The 12,918-nt window shown below is 35.0% G+C and overlaps 1 long non-coding RNA gene across 1 annotated transcript in view; it reads left to right on the top strand.

Annotated features, from left to right (window-relative positions):
• LOC107046456 overlaps window positions 1-10,690 on the top strand; it is a 29,912-nt gene extending 19,222 nt beyond the window's left edge. Inside the window, exons 2-3 of the long non-coding RNA XR_001461562.2 lie at window positions 8,148-8,245; window positions 10,520-10,690. This is a non-coding gene — a long non-coding RNA (uncharacterized LOC107046456). The remainder of the gene's footprint in view (window positions 1-8,147; window positions 8,246-10,519) is intronic.
• Window positions 10,691-12,918: the final 2,228 nt, after the last annotated feature.

Genomic DNA, 12,918 nt, shown 5'->3' with positions numbered 1-12,918 from the left:
CATCATTTCTACTGCAAAAATCATCGAATTTGTAATGAGAAAACGACAATTTCACTGTTTCTTCACATGTTTTTGGGAAATTTCCGGAGAAATGCTGAGATAAATATTTCCAAAAACTAATCAGTTGTAAGTTACATGAAGACGCATCGATTGACGAAAAAAAATTTTAATCGCATCATTTGTTCCAAATCGTCGGGCAAATTTTTGCGTACACACACATACACACATGAACATGTCTTCTAAAAAAATTCTAAACGATATAAAACGTGAAGAAAAGTGAAAAAATCATGAAAATACGACAGGCGATTTTTGATAGATCGGGAAGTTAAAAATACCCTTTCGAAAATCAGGCTTTTACCATTTGATAATGCAATTACACATATATTGTTATCATAATCGAGCCTGTAAATAAAAATATATTTGTAATTGAATTATAAAATGATGAAAAATTGATTTTCCGTCATTAATCGATATGTATTCAATGACCCATAATCGCACTTTATCGGAACGATACAATTATTCCATGTTCTTCTTTAATATATTAGACTAGCACTTTTGAAGCGCATTACGCGCGCGGATCAGGGAATTTGTCAATAACATAGAGTCACAACCTCAATTCTATAACAGAGAAAAAAACCTCAGAAAAGGGCCGGAATTGACAGAAAAAAAAAACTATATAATCATCCCTAGTTGTCCTTTAATATATTTACAGAACAACAGCAGTTCAACTTCTTTTATTCTTAGACAACGACGATTGTAAATGTTGTTGGTCTTGTTATCATTTATGGATTTGTCACAATTTATAACCTCATCAATCTTCATTGCTTCCTCCATCAATGTATAGTAAAACTGGATTATGAAAATCGATCTTTCTCAATTCAAACTAGGTTTACTCAGAGAGGTAGAATTATTCCGTTCGATCAACAGTTTAACTTGTCATTAACATAAAAAAAAAGTCAAAGATATTCATTTTATGCCAACCGCCCCTGTTCTTGATGAATCAAACCCAAATAAGTTAATTTTGGATTTGATTTCATAATCATTTTCTCGAGTTTCTCTTTTCTTTTTTAGGTTAACTCTGAGTTTCATTCATCAAGAATTATCATGATTGAAAAAAATAAGCACTAACAAATGTTTACGTACTGAGTCTCTTGATTTTTCTATCGATGATGATGCACTGCACACAGAACGAATAATTAATATGTACACGGAGAAAATAAAATAGTAAATATTACGATGTCAGAATCCGGACATAGTAAGCACTACCATGGACATGGTAATAGCTACCATGGACATGGTAATGGCTACCATGCAACATCGTAATGGTTACTATGGGGCATGGTAAGTTCCTCAATGGTAAAAGGTACTATGGACATAGTAATAATTACTATGTTACACAGTAACATTTACTATTTTACATAGTAAGCTCTACTATGTTACATAGTAAGCTCTACTATGTTACATAGTAAACTTTACTATGTTAACATAGTAAATGTTACTATGTTACATAGTAGAGCTTCCTATGTTACGTAAAATATCCTGTAACACATAATGAATATTATCTAAGTAAGTAAATACCTTTAAGGAATGAAACATGAGTAGATTATAGTTATAACGTACAATATTTTTAATAAAAGTAGAATTTGTTTGAAAATATTTGTTTTCGAGGGGTGGGATGTTTTTAATTAATGTTTGTAACATTAAATAATTCTGTACTATAAAAATTGAAAAACAATTTCTTTATTAAGTACGCTGTTTCACAACAACTGCAAAAGTATTGAATTACAAGATATTAATTTAACTTAATCCTAATTTCTCCCATGATTATTTTTATAATCAATAATTCAAAGAGATATTCATATTTAAATTATTTTAGTACATTAAAGAGCATATGTGCAACAATTTAAACCCAATGTTTTGGAACATATTTATTGCCATTCCCAGAAATTGCTACGTATGATAAAGAACAAAATTTGATGTCGTGATAGGTCAACGTAGACCATCTCGTCTGATTCATATCAATTTGATATGCTTGAAAATGGTTATCAAAAAAATATTCTTCCAGTTGGTGAGTTACGAGAATAACTAGGTGTTGGTCATCAGATAATACAATTTTTACCAAATGTAATTGAGGCCCAGCCTCTGTAGGCATTATCAAAACGACATCCGTCGTAATGTCATGTCCCATGTATGAAAAATTTCTGATGATTTTGATATTTGAAGGCCTGAAAACATCTGAAATTATCAATTTTTTCAGAATCTTAAGGGGAAACCGTACTGAAATTCCCAAATCGAAGAGGCCTTTATTTATTGTACTAATGAATTTATTACTTCAATTTTAATCCAAAAAAATGAGAAAAAATTAGGTTTTAATTTCTTCTATTGAGAGAATCTTCAAAAGTGTCCTCATGACGCGATTCTCAATCAGTTGACTTGAATTTTATTTTACACATTCAGAATATATGCGCAAATAAAACAGAATGAGGCTTTTTAAAAATCAATTTTTGGGTTTTTGAATTTTTTTTCCAAAATTGATACAGGCGAAAAATCTGAAAAATTGTTCAAATTGAAATACATAGTAAATCATTGGAGTATGAATTTTTCAAATTTTTCCATCATTTTCCTCATGATATTTTAAATAACTAGTTCGAAACAGCTGATAAAATTCGTACTTCACTGATTTATCATGTAGGTGAATATTACTAACTTTTCAAATTTTTGGCCTCAACCAATTTTGAGAAAAAAATTTAAAAAATGAAAAAATAGACATTTTTAAAGAAGCTCATTCATATTTGTGTACATATTATGGATGTGTGAACGAAAATTCCAGTCAATCGGTTGATAATTGTTTTATGAGGACACTTTTGCTAATTTTCATCGTCTAACGCCTCTTTCTTCTTCATAAACAGATAAGGGGATAGATGAAGGCATCGCCGATTTCAAAAATTCGGGACGGTCTCCCCTTAAGAACCATATTTTTGAATTGAAAGAATAACACTCTCAATTAATAAATTATCGTTAATAGTTATACTTATCGTATAATTAACGTGTTTCATTGTTTTTTACATATTCACTAGGATATCGATCAATGTTATCGAAACGGATGAGTTACAAATGAGAAAAAATTATTTCTGATAATAAGTCGTTGAATCTGATAATTTTTCACAACTTTCAATTCTCTTTCTACGTCATTATTATATATATTCAATGAAACCAAACAAATATACTTACCGTAGTTCCAAGAGCGCTTGAGTCTTCTGTCATATTGTCCATGACCGCTTCTGTGCACTGTTCATCGACTACTGAGCACACAGCCTTAAGCGTCATGCGTTTACGCATCAAGAGACAATGGAAAATGTCAACTGTGTATTTTAGGAATACTTTTTATGCTCATAGGACTATTTTCCATTCGCATAGTAATCATTACCATGGGACATAGTAAGCATTACCATGTGCCATAATAAGCATTACCATGTGACATAGTAAGCATTACTATGTGACATAGTAAGCATTACCATGTGACATAGTAACCATTACCATGTAACACAGTAACCATTATCATGTGACATAGTAACGATTACCATGTGACATGGTCAGTATTACCTTGTGACCATGGTAAGCATTACCATGTGATATGGTAAGCATTACCGTGGGACATAGTAAGGATTACTATGTAGGGTCAGTTGAAAATCCTTTTACTATGTTGCCATAGTAATCTCTACCATGGCCATGGTAATATTTACTATTTAATTCTCTCCGTGTATTCATAAAAAAATACACAATGAAGAATTGTTTCAATGTTTGACGGATCCACGGATGCCGGCTTTCTCCAGTTTTTGAGAAGTACGTCGCACTGTGCACGTGTAATTTCAAAAGGCACCAGTTGAACCCTTTTTTTTACTGAATATAAATTAGCAGTTACAAATATTATTGGTAATGTTATTATCATCTGCTTTGTTACAATTTATAACCTCATCAATCGTCAATTTTCTTTTTTATCGATCGATTGATATGCAACTCGATTATGACAATCGATCTTTTGTCATTTCTCGACAAATAAAAAATCGATATATCGCAATTCGATAAATGGGGAACTCCTTTAATAAGAAGGACTAGTACTTTTGAAGTGTGGTTCGCGTGGCCGTCAAGTAATTTGTCAGTGGGATAGACCCAACCTCAACTCAATGACAGAGAAAAAAGCATCAGATAATCGCATCATCGTAGTGTTTTTCCATGAATCGATAATCACACTTCATTAATACGATCCAATATTTCCTAGTTCTCCTTTAATATAGTAGAGACTGAAAAGTCAATTTTATGATTCACTTGACAGGCCGTTGAAAAGTTGCAGATGAACTCTACAAAATGGAGACGTTAGGCTGAAAAATGGAGACGTTGACTTAGAGCTAACATATCCGGAGAATATTTGCGTGAAAGATCTTATTTTGATTCCATTCGATTCTTGAGGAAATTTGGGGCTGGCTTAGGCTTTTAGAATGACCAGGAAGTCAATTTTATAATTCACTTAACAGGCCGTTGAAAAGTTGTAGATTAAGTCTGCAAAACGGGCACATTAGACCGAAAAAACGGGGGCGTTGACTATGAACTAACATATCTCGGAGAATATTTGTGTGAGCCTTTTGATTTTGATTCCATTCCATTGCTGAGGAAATTTGCGACCTGCTTAAGCTTTTAGAGTGACCAGGACGTCAGTTTTATAATTCACTTGACACTTGACAAAATATTAATTATGTATTTTTGAGAGAGCAAGAGTCGACTTATAAATTTAACATAGATAATGTATATTGGAAAATTTACTCACCTGATCCTTTTTTTGTATCCATTTTAATTATGAGCGCTGTCAGTGTAATTGCACAACTGATTAAAACATCGATTGATTTGACATATGAACAGACAGACTTTGAGGTTAATATATTGGATAGTTAATAGACTTATAATTTAATTGAAATCTGATTAAAAAAACATTTCGCTTAAATCGACTCACAGTCGACTGTCGGACAATTTAATCAATTTACAATCGATCAACTCGTAAGTCGATCAGAACTCGATTCTAGAATATGTCTAGCCTCGATCGAGTCTCAATCGACTTTCACACCACTCGATTCTGAATTGATTGAGAAAACTTCTCTGACAATCGGTTGGCAATCGACTAATTCCTAAGTTGATTGAAACTCGATTCTAAAAAATGTCTAGCCTCGATCGAGTCTCAATCGACTTGCAAATCACTCGATTCTCAATTGATTGAGAAAGCTTCTCTTACAATCTGTTAACAGTCGTCTAATTCCCAAGTTGATTGACACTCGATTCTGACATATGTCTAGTCTCGATCGAGTCTCAATCGATTTCCAAACCACTCGATTCTCAATTGTTTAAGAAAGCTCCACTCACAATCGGTTTACAATCGACTAATTCCTAAGGTGATTGAAACTCGATTCTAAAATATATCTAGCCTCGATCGAGTCAATCGACTTCCAAACCATTCGATTCTCAATTGATTGAGAAAGCTTCTCTTACCATCGGTTTACAGTCGAGTTATTCATGAGTTGATTGAAACTCGATTCTGAAATATGTCTAGTCTCGATCGAGTATTAATCGACTTCCAAACCACTCGATTTTCAATTGTTTAAGAAAGCTCCACTCACAATCGGTTTACAATCGAATAATTCGTAAGTTAATTGAAACTCGATTCTGACATATGTCTAGCCTCGATCGAGTCTCAATCGACTTCCAAACCACTCGATTCTCAATTGTTTAAGAAAGCTCCACTCATAATCGGTTTGCAATCGACTAATTCGTAAGTCGATTAAAACTTGATTCTAGGATATTTCCAGCCTCGATCAAGTCTTAATCGACTTTCTAACCACTCGATTGTGTTTCGGTTATAGTTTACATCATACTCGATGCTTGATCAAATGCCAATCGATTAACCGAATCACTTGATTCTCACAATCGAAAGTTAATCGAATTACAATCAATGGGTCCGCCAGGGTAACGCTAAGTCTCAGAGATCCCTTGATCAATTTTTCTTAGAATCCCAGATGTTTGTGGTTCAGAACCTTGCATAGCCAATACGTTTTGCACAGAGCATTTGTCCGTAGAAAATTGATTCAACAGGGTTAAAATTTCTTCTTATTCTGGAGAACCAACGACTGAATTATCTCTGAATTATCTGCTGGTAAGTTTTATTCTCCATCAATGGTAGATATTCAGTAAATTTATTTTCCCGATAGCACTTATGAATGCCCACATTTTTAGATGGAGTGATGGAGACTGAATTTCTCTGTTCTAATTCCCGCCCCTTCTTCCTCATTTCTTTGCAGGTTCCAATAATTAATTATTCCATCAATTCATATTTAATAAGGGGTCATTTTCAGTGATTTCAATGATTACAGATGTTTGGTAATCACAAAATGTAATCGACGAAATCATTTGTAATCATGTAATCACATTCTGTGTTCTTGGTAATAACAGTTATCACATAGGCAATGGTAATCAGTGTAATCAGTCCCGTAATCCTGGGTAATCGATTACATTTTGTAATCGCGGTGTCACCCAATTTGCCTGTGAATAGCCCCGCGATCCCCGTATTTTTTATGGAAATTAGCGAGAAAGGAATAGTATTTCGTCTTCAAATCAGATGATGTACTTTTATGTTTGCGAAGTAACAGGGTGTAACCCTATAATAGTTCGGTTATATGAATGACAGGAACTCCGGTGGCAAAAACTGATTCATCACCAGATACAGTGGGACCATCAGTTACTGTCCCCCGTATTCTACGTCAAATAATTCTCTTTTAGCTCAGTTTAGGGGTTTCATTATAAAGTCAATTTTCTATAAGTAAAAATATATTTCTTTGATCCATTCAGTACTCACATATTAGAAATATCGGGAAAATACAAAGTGTCAGATCTTAATGGTCGGACGAAAATTAAATCACTCGAAACATTGCATGTGGTGGAGCTGATACTTTTTGCGGGTTAATGTTCCATACGTCTGGATGTAAATGCATGATTTTTTATCGCTTGAGAAAAGAAAACTGTTGATTACGCAGAAATTAATCTTCGCGAGATTAAAAAACGAATGACATGGGTACTTCGGTAAAGGGGTGAAGTGTGGCAGAGAGTGGGTCTCGGGCGGAAACTGGTGCTACAACGGTATTGGTATTGGTTGGAGCAATATTTTTCTGTCTGCAGTTGTTCATTCAATTTATTATATAAACTCTTTCAATAAATTTCTCAGATACTGCTCCTTATCATATGAATTTATTGTATATGAATATGGATTTATTATATCAATTCTTCGTCATAAAGTCGTATAAAAGAGGAAAGTCTGAGACTCGCCGTATCAGTCTGATTTCGTCATTTGGAAATCTTCAAAGATGCGTGCTATTTTCATTTTTGCTATTTTCCTTGTGCTTGCATGCACTGCGCGTAAGTATTCCATGATATATTCATTCTTTGCGTCTGAATGAAAGCATTGAAATCTTTGAAATCCAAATTTCCGGTTTTTTAGATTGGGATAAATAATTTCGGACTCAGAAATCAGAATATTTCTACACCATGTTCGTATGCATAGGTGTGACCCATTTTTTTTACTTTTATTTCGATAACCAATCGATCAAATTTTATACTTTTTTTCCATGGGATAATGAGTTTCTATGGGGTAGAGTTTAATAAGCCTAATCGTTTGGTCCTAATTTAATATACCCTGATTAAATCCAGGCTATACATTAATTCAACCTTGATTGAACCTTGAATAAACCCAGTCTGAAAATAAATTCGAGTCTTGCGAGAGTCTGAATGCAGAATTATTTGACAGAGCGAAGTAATACGTAAAATTTTAATGACATTTCAATTGATGATATTACTATGACATGATGGAATAGAAGAAGGAAATAGTAAAATAAGAATGAAAAAAAGGAGAACCCATTCGAAAGCAAATTGTTAATTTATTAAGTAAAAATAACTGCAACATGTCATAAGAAAGAAAAATTGCTCAGTTGGCATCATTATTATTTCTCACCATAATTACAATTTATGAAGAATCAAATTCCAAGAATTTAAACTGCCATTGAATGATAGTCTCTATAATCAGGCAAATTATAATACTTCAATGATTTTGACAGATGCTCAACGTGGAAGTTGCCAACCAAACGCAACTTGGGGATGCGGTGATCCCTGTCCGGCAACCTGTCAGAACCGTAATCCCAGCTGCAACAGATTAGTGAGAATTATTAATGTTATTAGCAATCATCAGTCATAAACGAATTTTGTACTATAGTTGGGTCATGAGTCAACAATTAATGTTAAATTTTATGATATTTCACAGAGGAAAAAAGTTTCTAGTTTCCAGAACCAAATTAATGAATTTTAGAAACTTGCGGTTCACTGATTTTTACAGGGAATTCTTTTAGAATAAGTAAAAATTTCACTCAAATCCAGAGATTTTGACTGAGAACTTGAAATTTTTTTCTCTGCTTCACAAAACAGTTGTGAGCAGGGTTGGGCGAGTAAAATATCACTGGTAATCTATCTAGTATTCGACAGATAAAAAAACTAGTAATTTACCGTAGAGTAGGTTTCAGACTTTTCTGTTCGCGGGAGGAGTCATGTTGAACGTCGAAGGATCGAATGATCATCAATCGAGCGAAATGATCAGAATATTCTTTCGTTTAAGCTCGCCACGGTCAATCGTCACAAGGATCACACCTCTCAAGGGCCATGCCTCGTGAGGGTCAAACATCGTAAGGGTCATACCTTGCGAGAGTCGAAAGTTTCCAGACTCAGATTTCGCGAGGTTTAAACGTCACCACTAGACTCATATCTTGCGAGGGTCAAAAGGTCACAAGGGTCAAACGACAGAGACAGGCAGGATAATTTCGAGGATCAACGGAGAGAGGCAATCAGAATAAGGGTCAACTGGGAGAGCTTTCTGATTAGTTCGTGCGGTTTATAATCGTGCAACCCTTGTGGATGTCCTGCTTGCTTCTCGTGGTTGACCCTTATAGACGTCGAAACCTCGTGCGTGTCCTGCTTGGCTCTCCCGCTTGACCCCTGAGGTCATTTGATCCTTGAGATCATCTTGCCTGCCTCTGTTGCTTGAAATATAACTCGTGCCACATTTGACCCTCGCAGGGTATGCTCCTCATGAGTACTGATAGCTTCGTTAGGGGTGTTTATTCACTCATTTAGTTTTTTTACCATTTAGAGGAAAATTACCAATATTCTACTTCTTACCGTAGAAAACCCTGATTTTGAGTGAACGACCTACCCGAGTGGAAATTGCTTCAGGCCCACTTGAAGCGCGATCAGAACTTGATCAGGTTTTTGTAAGGTTTGACTGATCAGATGATGCCTGATGAGAACCTGACCAAGTTCTGATCCAGCAGATCGGATCCGAAAAACTACAAGCGCATTCAGATCAAGTTCTGATCAGGTAGACATGATCAGATGATGCCTGATGAGAACCTGACCAAGTTTTGATCTAGTAGATCGGATCCGAAAAACTGCAGGATGTTTCAGATCAAGTTCTGATCAGGTAGGCACGATCTTACCCTGAGGTCGGCTGCCTGACCCCAATTTAAGCAAATTCGGATTTGATGTCTTTGATCGGCATTTGAACGGGGTCAATTGAAGAGAAAATGATCAGATTCTGATCCGGTCAGCTAGCCCTTCTCAAATGTACGGAAGGGAGGGATGATGATGTCGTAAATACGTATTAGAGGAGTATCAAACTTACACGTAAATGATCTTGAGAAAAAAATCACCAAATGTCCATTTATTTAGTAGTGTTATGATCATTATCATTATTATTATTCATTAATGAAATAAATAAAAATTTAATTGAACATGTTTTATCTCTGAAAATACACACGTACATCCGCGAAATCAGGAATAATCGTAAATTCAACGAATACCCCGATACAAATCATATAGGCAATGTACAGTTTACTCAATAGTAATAGCGCGATAGCGTAGTGGTTAGGGCATAGAATTAGTAATCATAGGGTCCCCGGTTCGATCCTCAGCATCGATAAAACACTAATAAGCTTTTTCAGAGGTAATAACAGTGGAGATTCATTAAGGGTCTACGGTGAAAGAATTGAATTATCTTTTGTTTTGGATTAATTATCATTGATAATTGTTATTGATGCTGATAGGTCATCCGGTTTTCATACAGTTGACTTGATCAAGTTCGGATCCATTCGTCCTGATCAAATCAGGATTGGTCAGGGGCGTAACATGTCTGATCAAGACCGGGTGCGTCAATTTGATCAATATCTGATCAGTGGCCAGGTCTAACCTGATCCAAACTCGATCAAGACCTGACCGGAATTTCCACTCGGGTAACCCTGGTTGTGAGAGATATTTCTGGCAAATATTTGCAAACAAAATTTCAATTCCATATTTTTAAACATGTCTTCTGGTATATATGACTTCTTTGTAAGATTATGCCATCTTAGAACTATTTTCACCGAAAATATAATATTTATTTCAGCGCTGCGCGGATAGGTGTTACTGCAATCGCGGTTTCATAGAACAATGGTCGGGTGGTCCCTGCGTAAGATCCTGTTGAAGATGGTGGCCTTCCTCAATATTCTGGATATTTAAACGCTAATCGCTCAGGAATACGAGTGTACTAGCTCATGGAAATTATAATAAAAGCTATATTTACTCCAACAAATAATTCTCCTACGAATGCTCGCCAATTCCCTTCAGCCTTCCACCTTTTGCTCTTAGATTTGTGCAAGCCATGAATCTCCCCTTTCCGGATACTCACCTAGTACCATCATCTCCAGTGTATAATGCTATTTCCTCACATGCAAAAGGTTCCGAGTCCAAATCCCGGCTGGGTAGAATGGTGCGATCTAATCATTTAAAGTCTTGATCATCATGGCAGTATTCCCTAACCGGGTCGAAGCGATGTAAAATAATGCTTGTAAAAAGATTCCTTGATATTGGTATTGAAACGCGTGGGTATTAATAAAAAAGCGTTTATTAAAATAAAATGGGACAATAGAACATTAAATGTAGGAATACAATAAAACGAAAGGAATGAATAACAAAAATAAGAGTAACTCTAACTTCAGAGGAGATGCTCCGATGACACAGAAACGAATACATGCCAAATGGATTGCATTGTAAAGCAATTATAAGTAGATTGATGACTGCAATTGCTGATGAGGCCCACGATGTTACACCAAGGATGGGCAATGTCCAGGTAACTCGGAGTAACTTCATAACCTTGCATTAGGAACTCCATAAAGTTTACAGCCCTTCCAATTACAGTCGACTCTCCGTTACTCTCCACTTTCGGAGCTATAGATTCCATGAACGGAAAGCTGGAGTTTGCCATTTTTCTACGCGTAACTGGCGTGTGTTACAACTGAGACACCGTAACTATTCGAGCAAGAACCAGCGAGAACTACTGTCGGACTGAGGAGATTGTAGCCCTGAGTGTCAGAGGTGGGAGACAACGATTGTAGTGGGGATTGGGAAACGTAGGGGTAAATTTGAGGACCACAATCTCCTCAGTTCAACCATATCTCAAAACACACCACCCCTCTGGGCTGTCTCCCGTGGGTGATGTTACACATGNGCATAGATTTTCATTTTTTTTCACGAAATCCTGTATGACAAGATCTAATACAAAAACCTGGTGCTTTTTCTAAGAAATTCTATTGGTGTTCCATTACAATTCTATTTGTTTTTCGCGCCGATTCTAGGAAAAATTATGCAACTTGTTGGAGCATTTTTAAGCGAAAATTTATTCATAGAAAAATGTCTATAGATGTTGATTTTTCTACGTGACTTATTCTATTGGGATTTATTATAAAAGAAATCTTGGTGGTGAATTTTCCATTTTTACTTCTTGGATTTCATTTGAAAAACAAATAAAAATACAATGGAAAAATTTTTGGAGAAAGTTTCGCCCAAGAATTGTTATATAGAAAAAAAACGAATTGAATAAATCATAGAGAAAAATCAAGATTCATAGACATTTTTCTACGAATAAATAATAGACTCCCGAAAAAAATGCATAATTTTAATATAATTAACGCAAAAACCGATAGAATTTCCCGATAAAATTCCGATAGAACTCCAATAGAATTCTTAGAGAGTTTCAATAGAATTTCAATAGAATTTCTTAGAGAAAAGGGTTTTTGATTAAATTTTTTCATATGTGTTTCCTTGATATACTAGGTCAAATTTTTTCAAAATAACCTGTTGTTCATTCGGAGTCGAAAAGAATTCGATTATATACACGGAAAACAATGATCAATTTCTGTGGAAGATTGTCCTATTTTCAATACGATGAATTTCATTTTCTTTGATCGTGGGGAAATACGTAAAGACAATCGTCTAAATTATATCCACTGAAGACCAAAAAGATAATTTTTCATCCCTTCTGAAACAAAAAAAAAATTATTTGAAAATTCAGAAAACGGAAAAAATGACTTTTTGTACGTAATGAAGTTTTTACAAAGTTGATAAAAATCCCTTTAGTTCTTTTTAATGTCGGTAGAACCCGAGAAGCATTGATAAAATTAACATTTTGATTTGCAAAACCGGACCAATAAGTGACGAAGTCACCCACGTAGAGAGTAAAAGAAAAATCTCATGACTGTCTGAATTCAGGTAGTGACTCTACGGGGCGTCCTCCCCTTGCGAGGTCGACTTGAGACCTCCAATGTAAGGATGAGAAAGTAAAATTGAAGGATCGAAAAAATTATAGTAGTTCCAGAACAACACAATTCCCGACATTAAAGAAATGAAATGAATTCTAACATAGGATTTTTTTTCCAAATGTTAATGAGCAACAGGAGACTCCCGATTTTTAAAATTTTTGAACAAATTTCCTGTCGAAAGTTATCAATAACTATCAAAATTGAAGCA

The sequence above is a fragment of the Diachasma alloeum genome, unplaced genomic scaffold (genome assembly GCF_001412515.2).
Source record: "Diachasma alloeum isolate Michigan unplaced genomic scaffold, Dall2.0 Dall_scaffold_01396, whole genome shotgun sequence".
NCBI classification, from domain to species: domain Eukaryota; kingdom Metazoa; phylum Arthropoda; class Insecta; order Hymenoptera; family Braconidae; genus Diachasma; species Diachasma alloeum.
The sequence above is the reverse complement of the archived record's forward strand: the minus strand, read 5'-3'. Positions and strand labels throughout refer to the sequence as shown.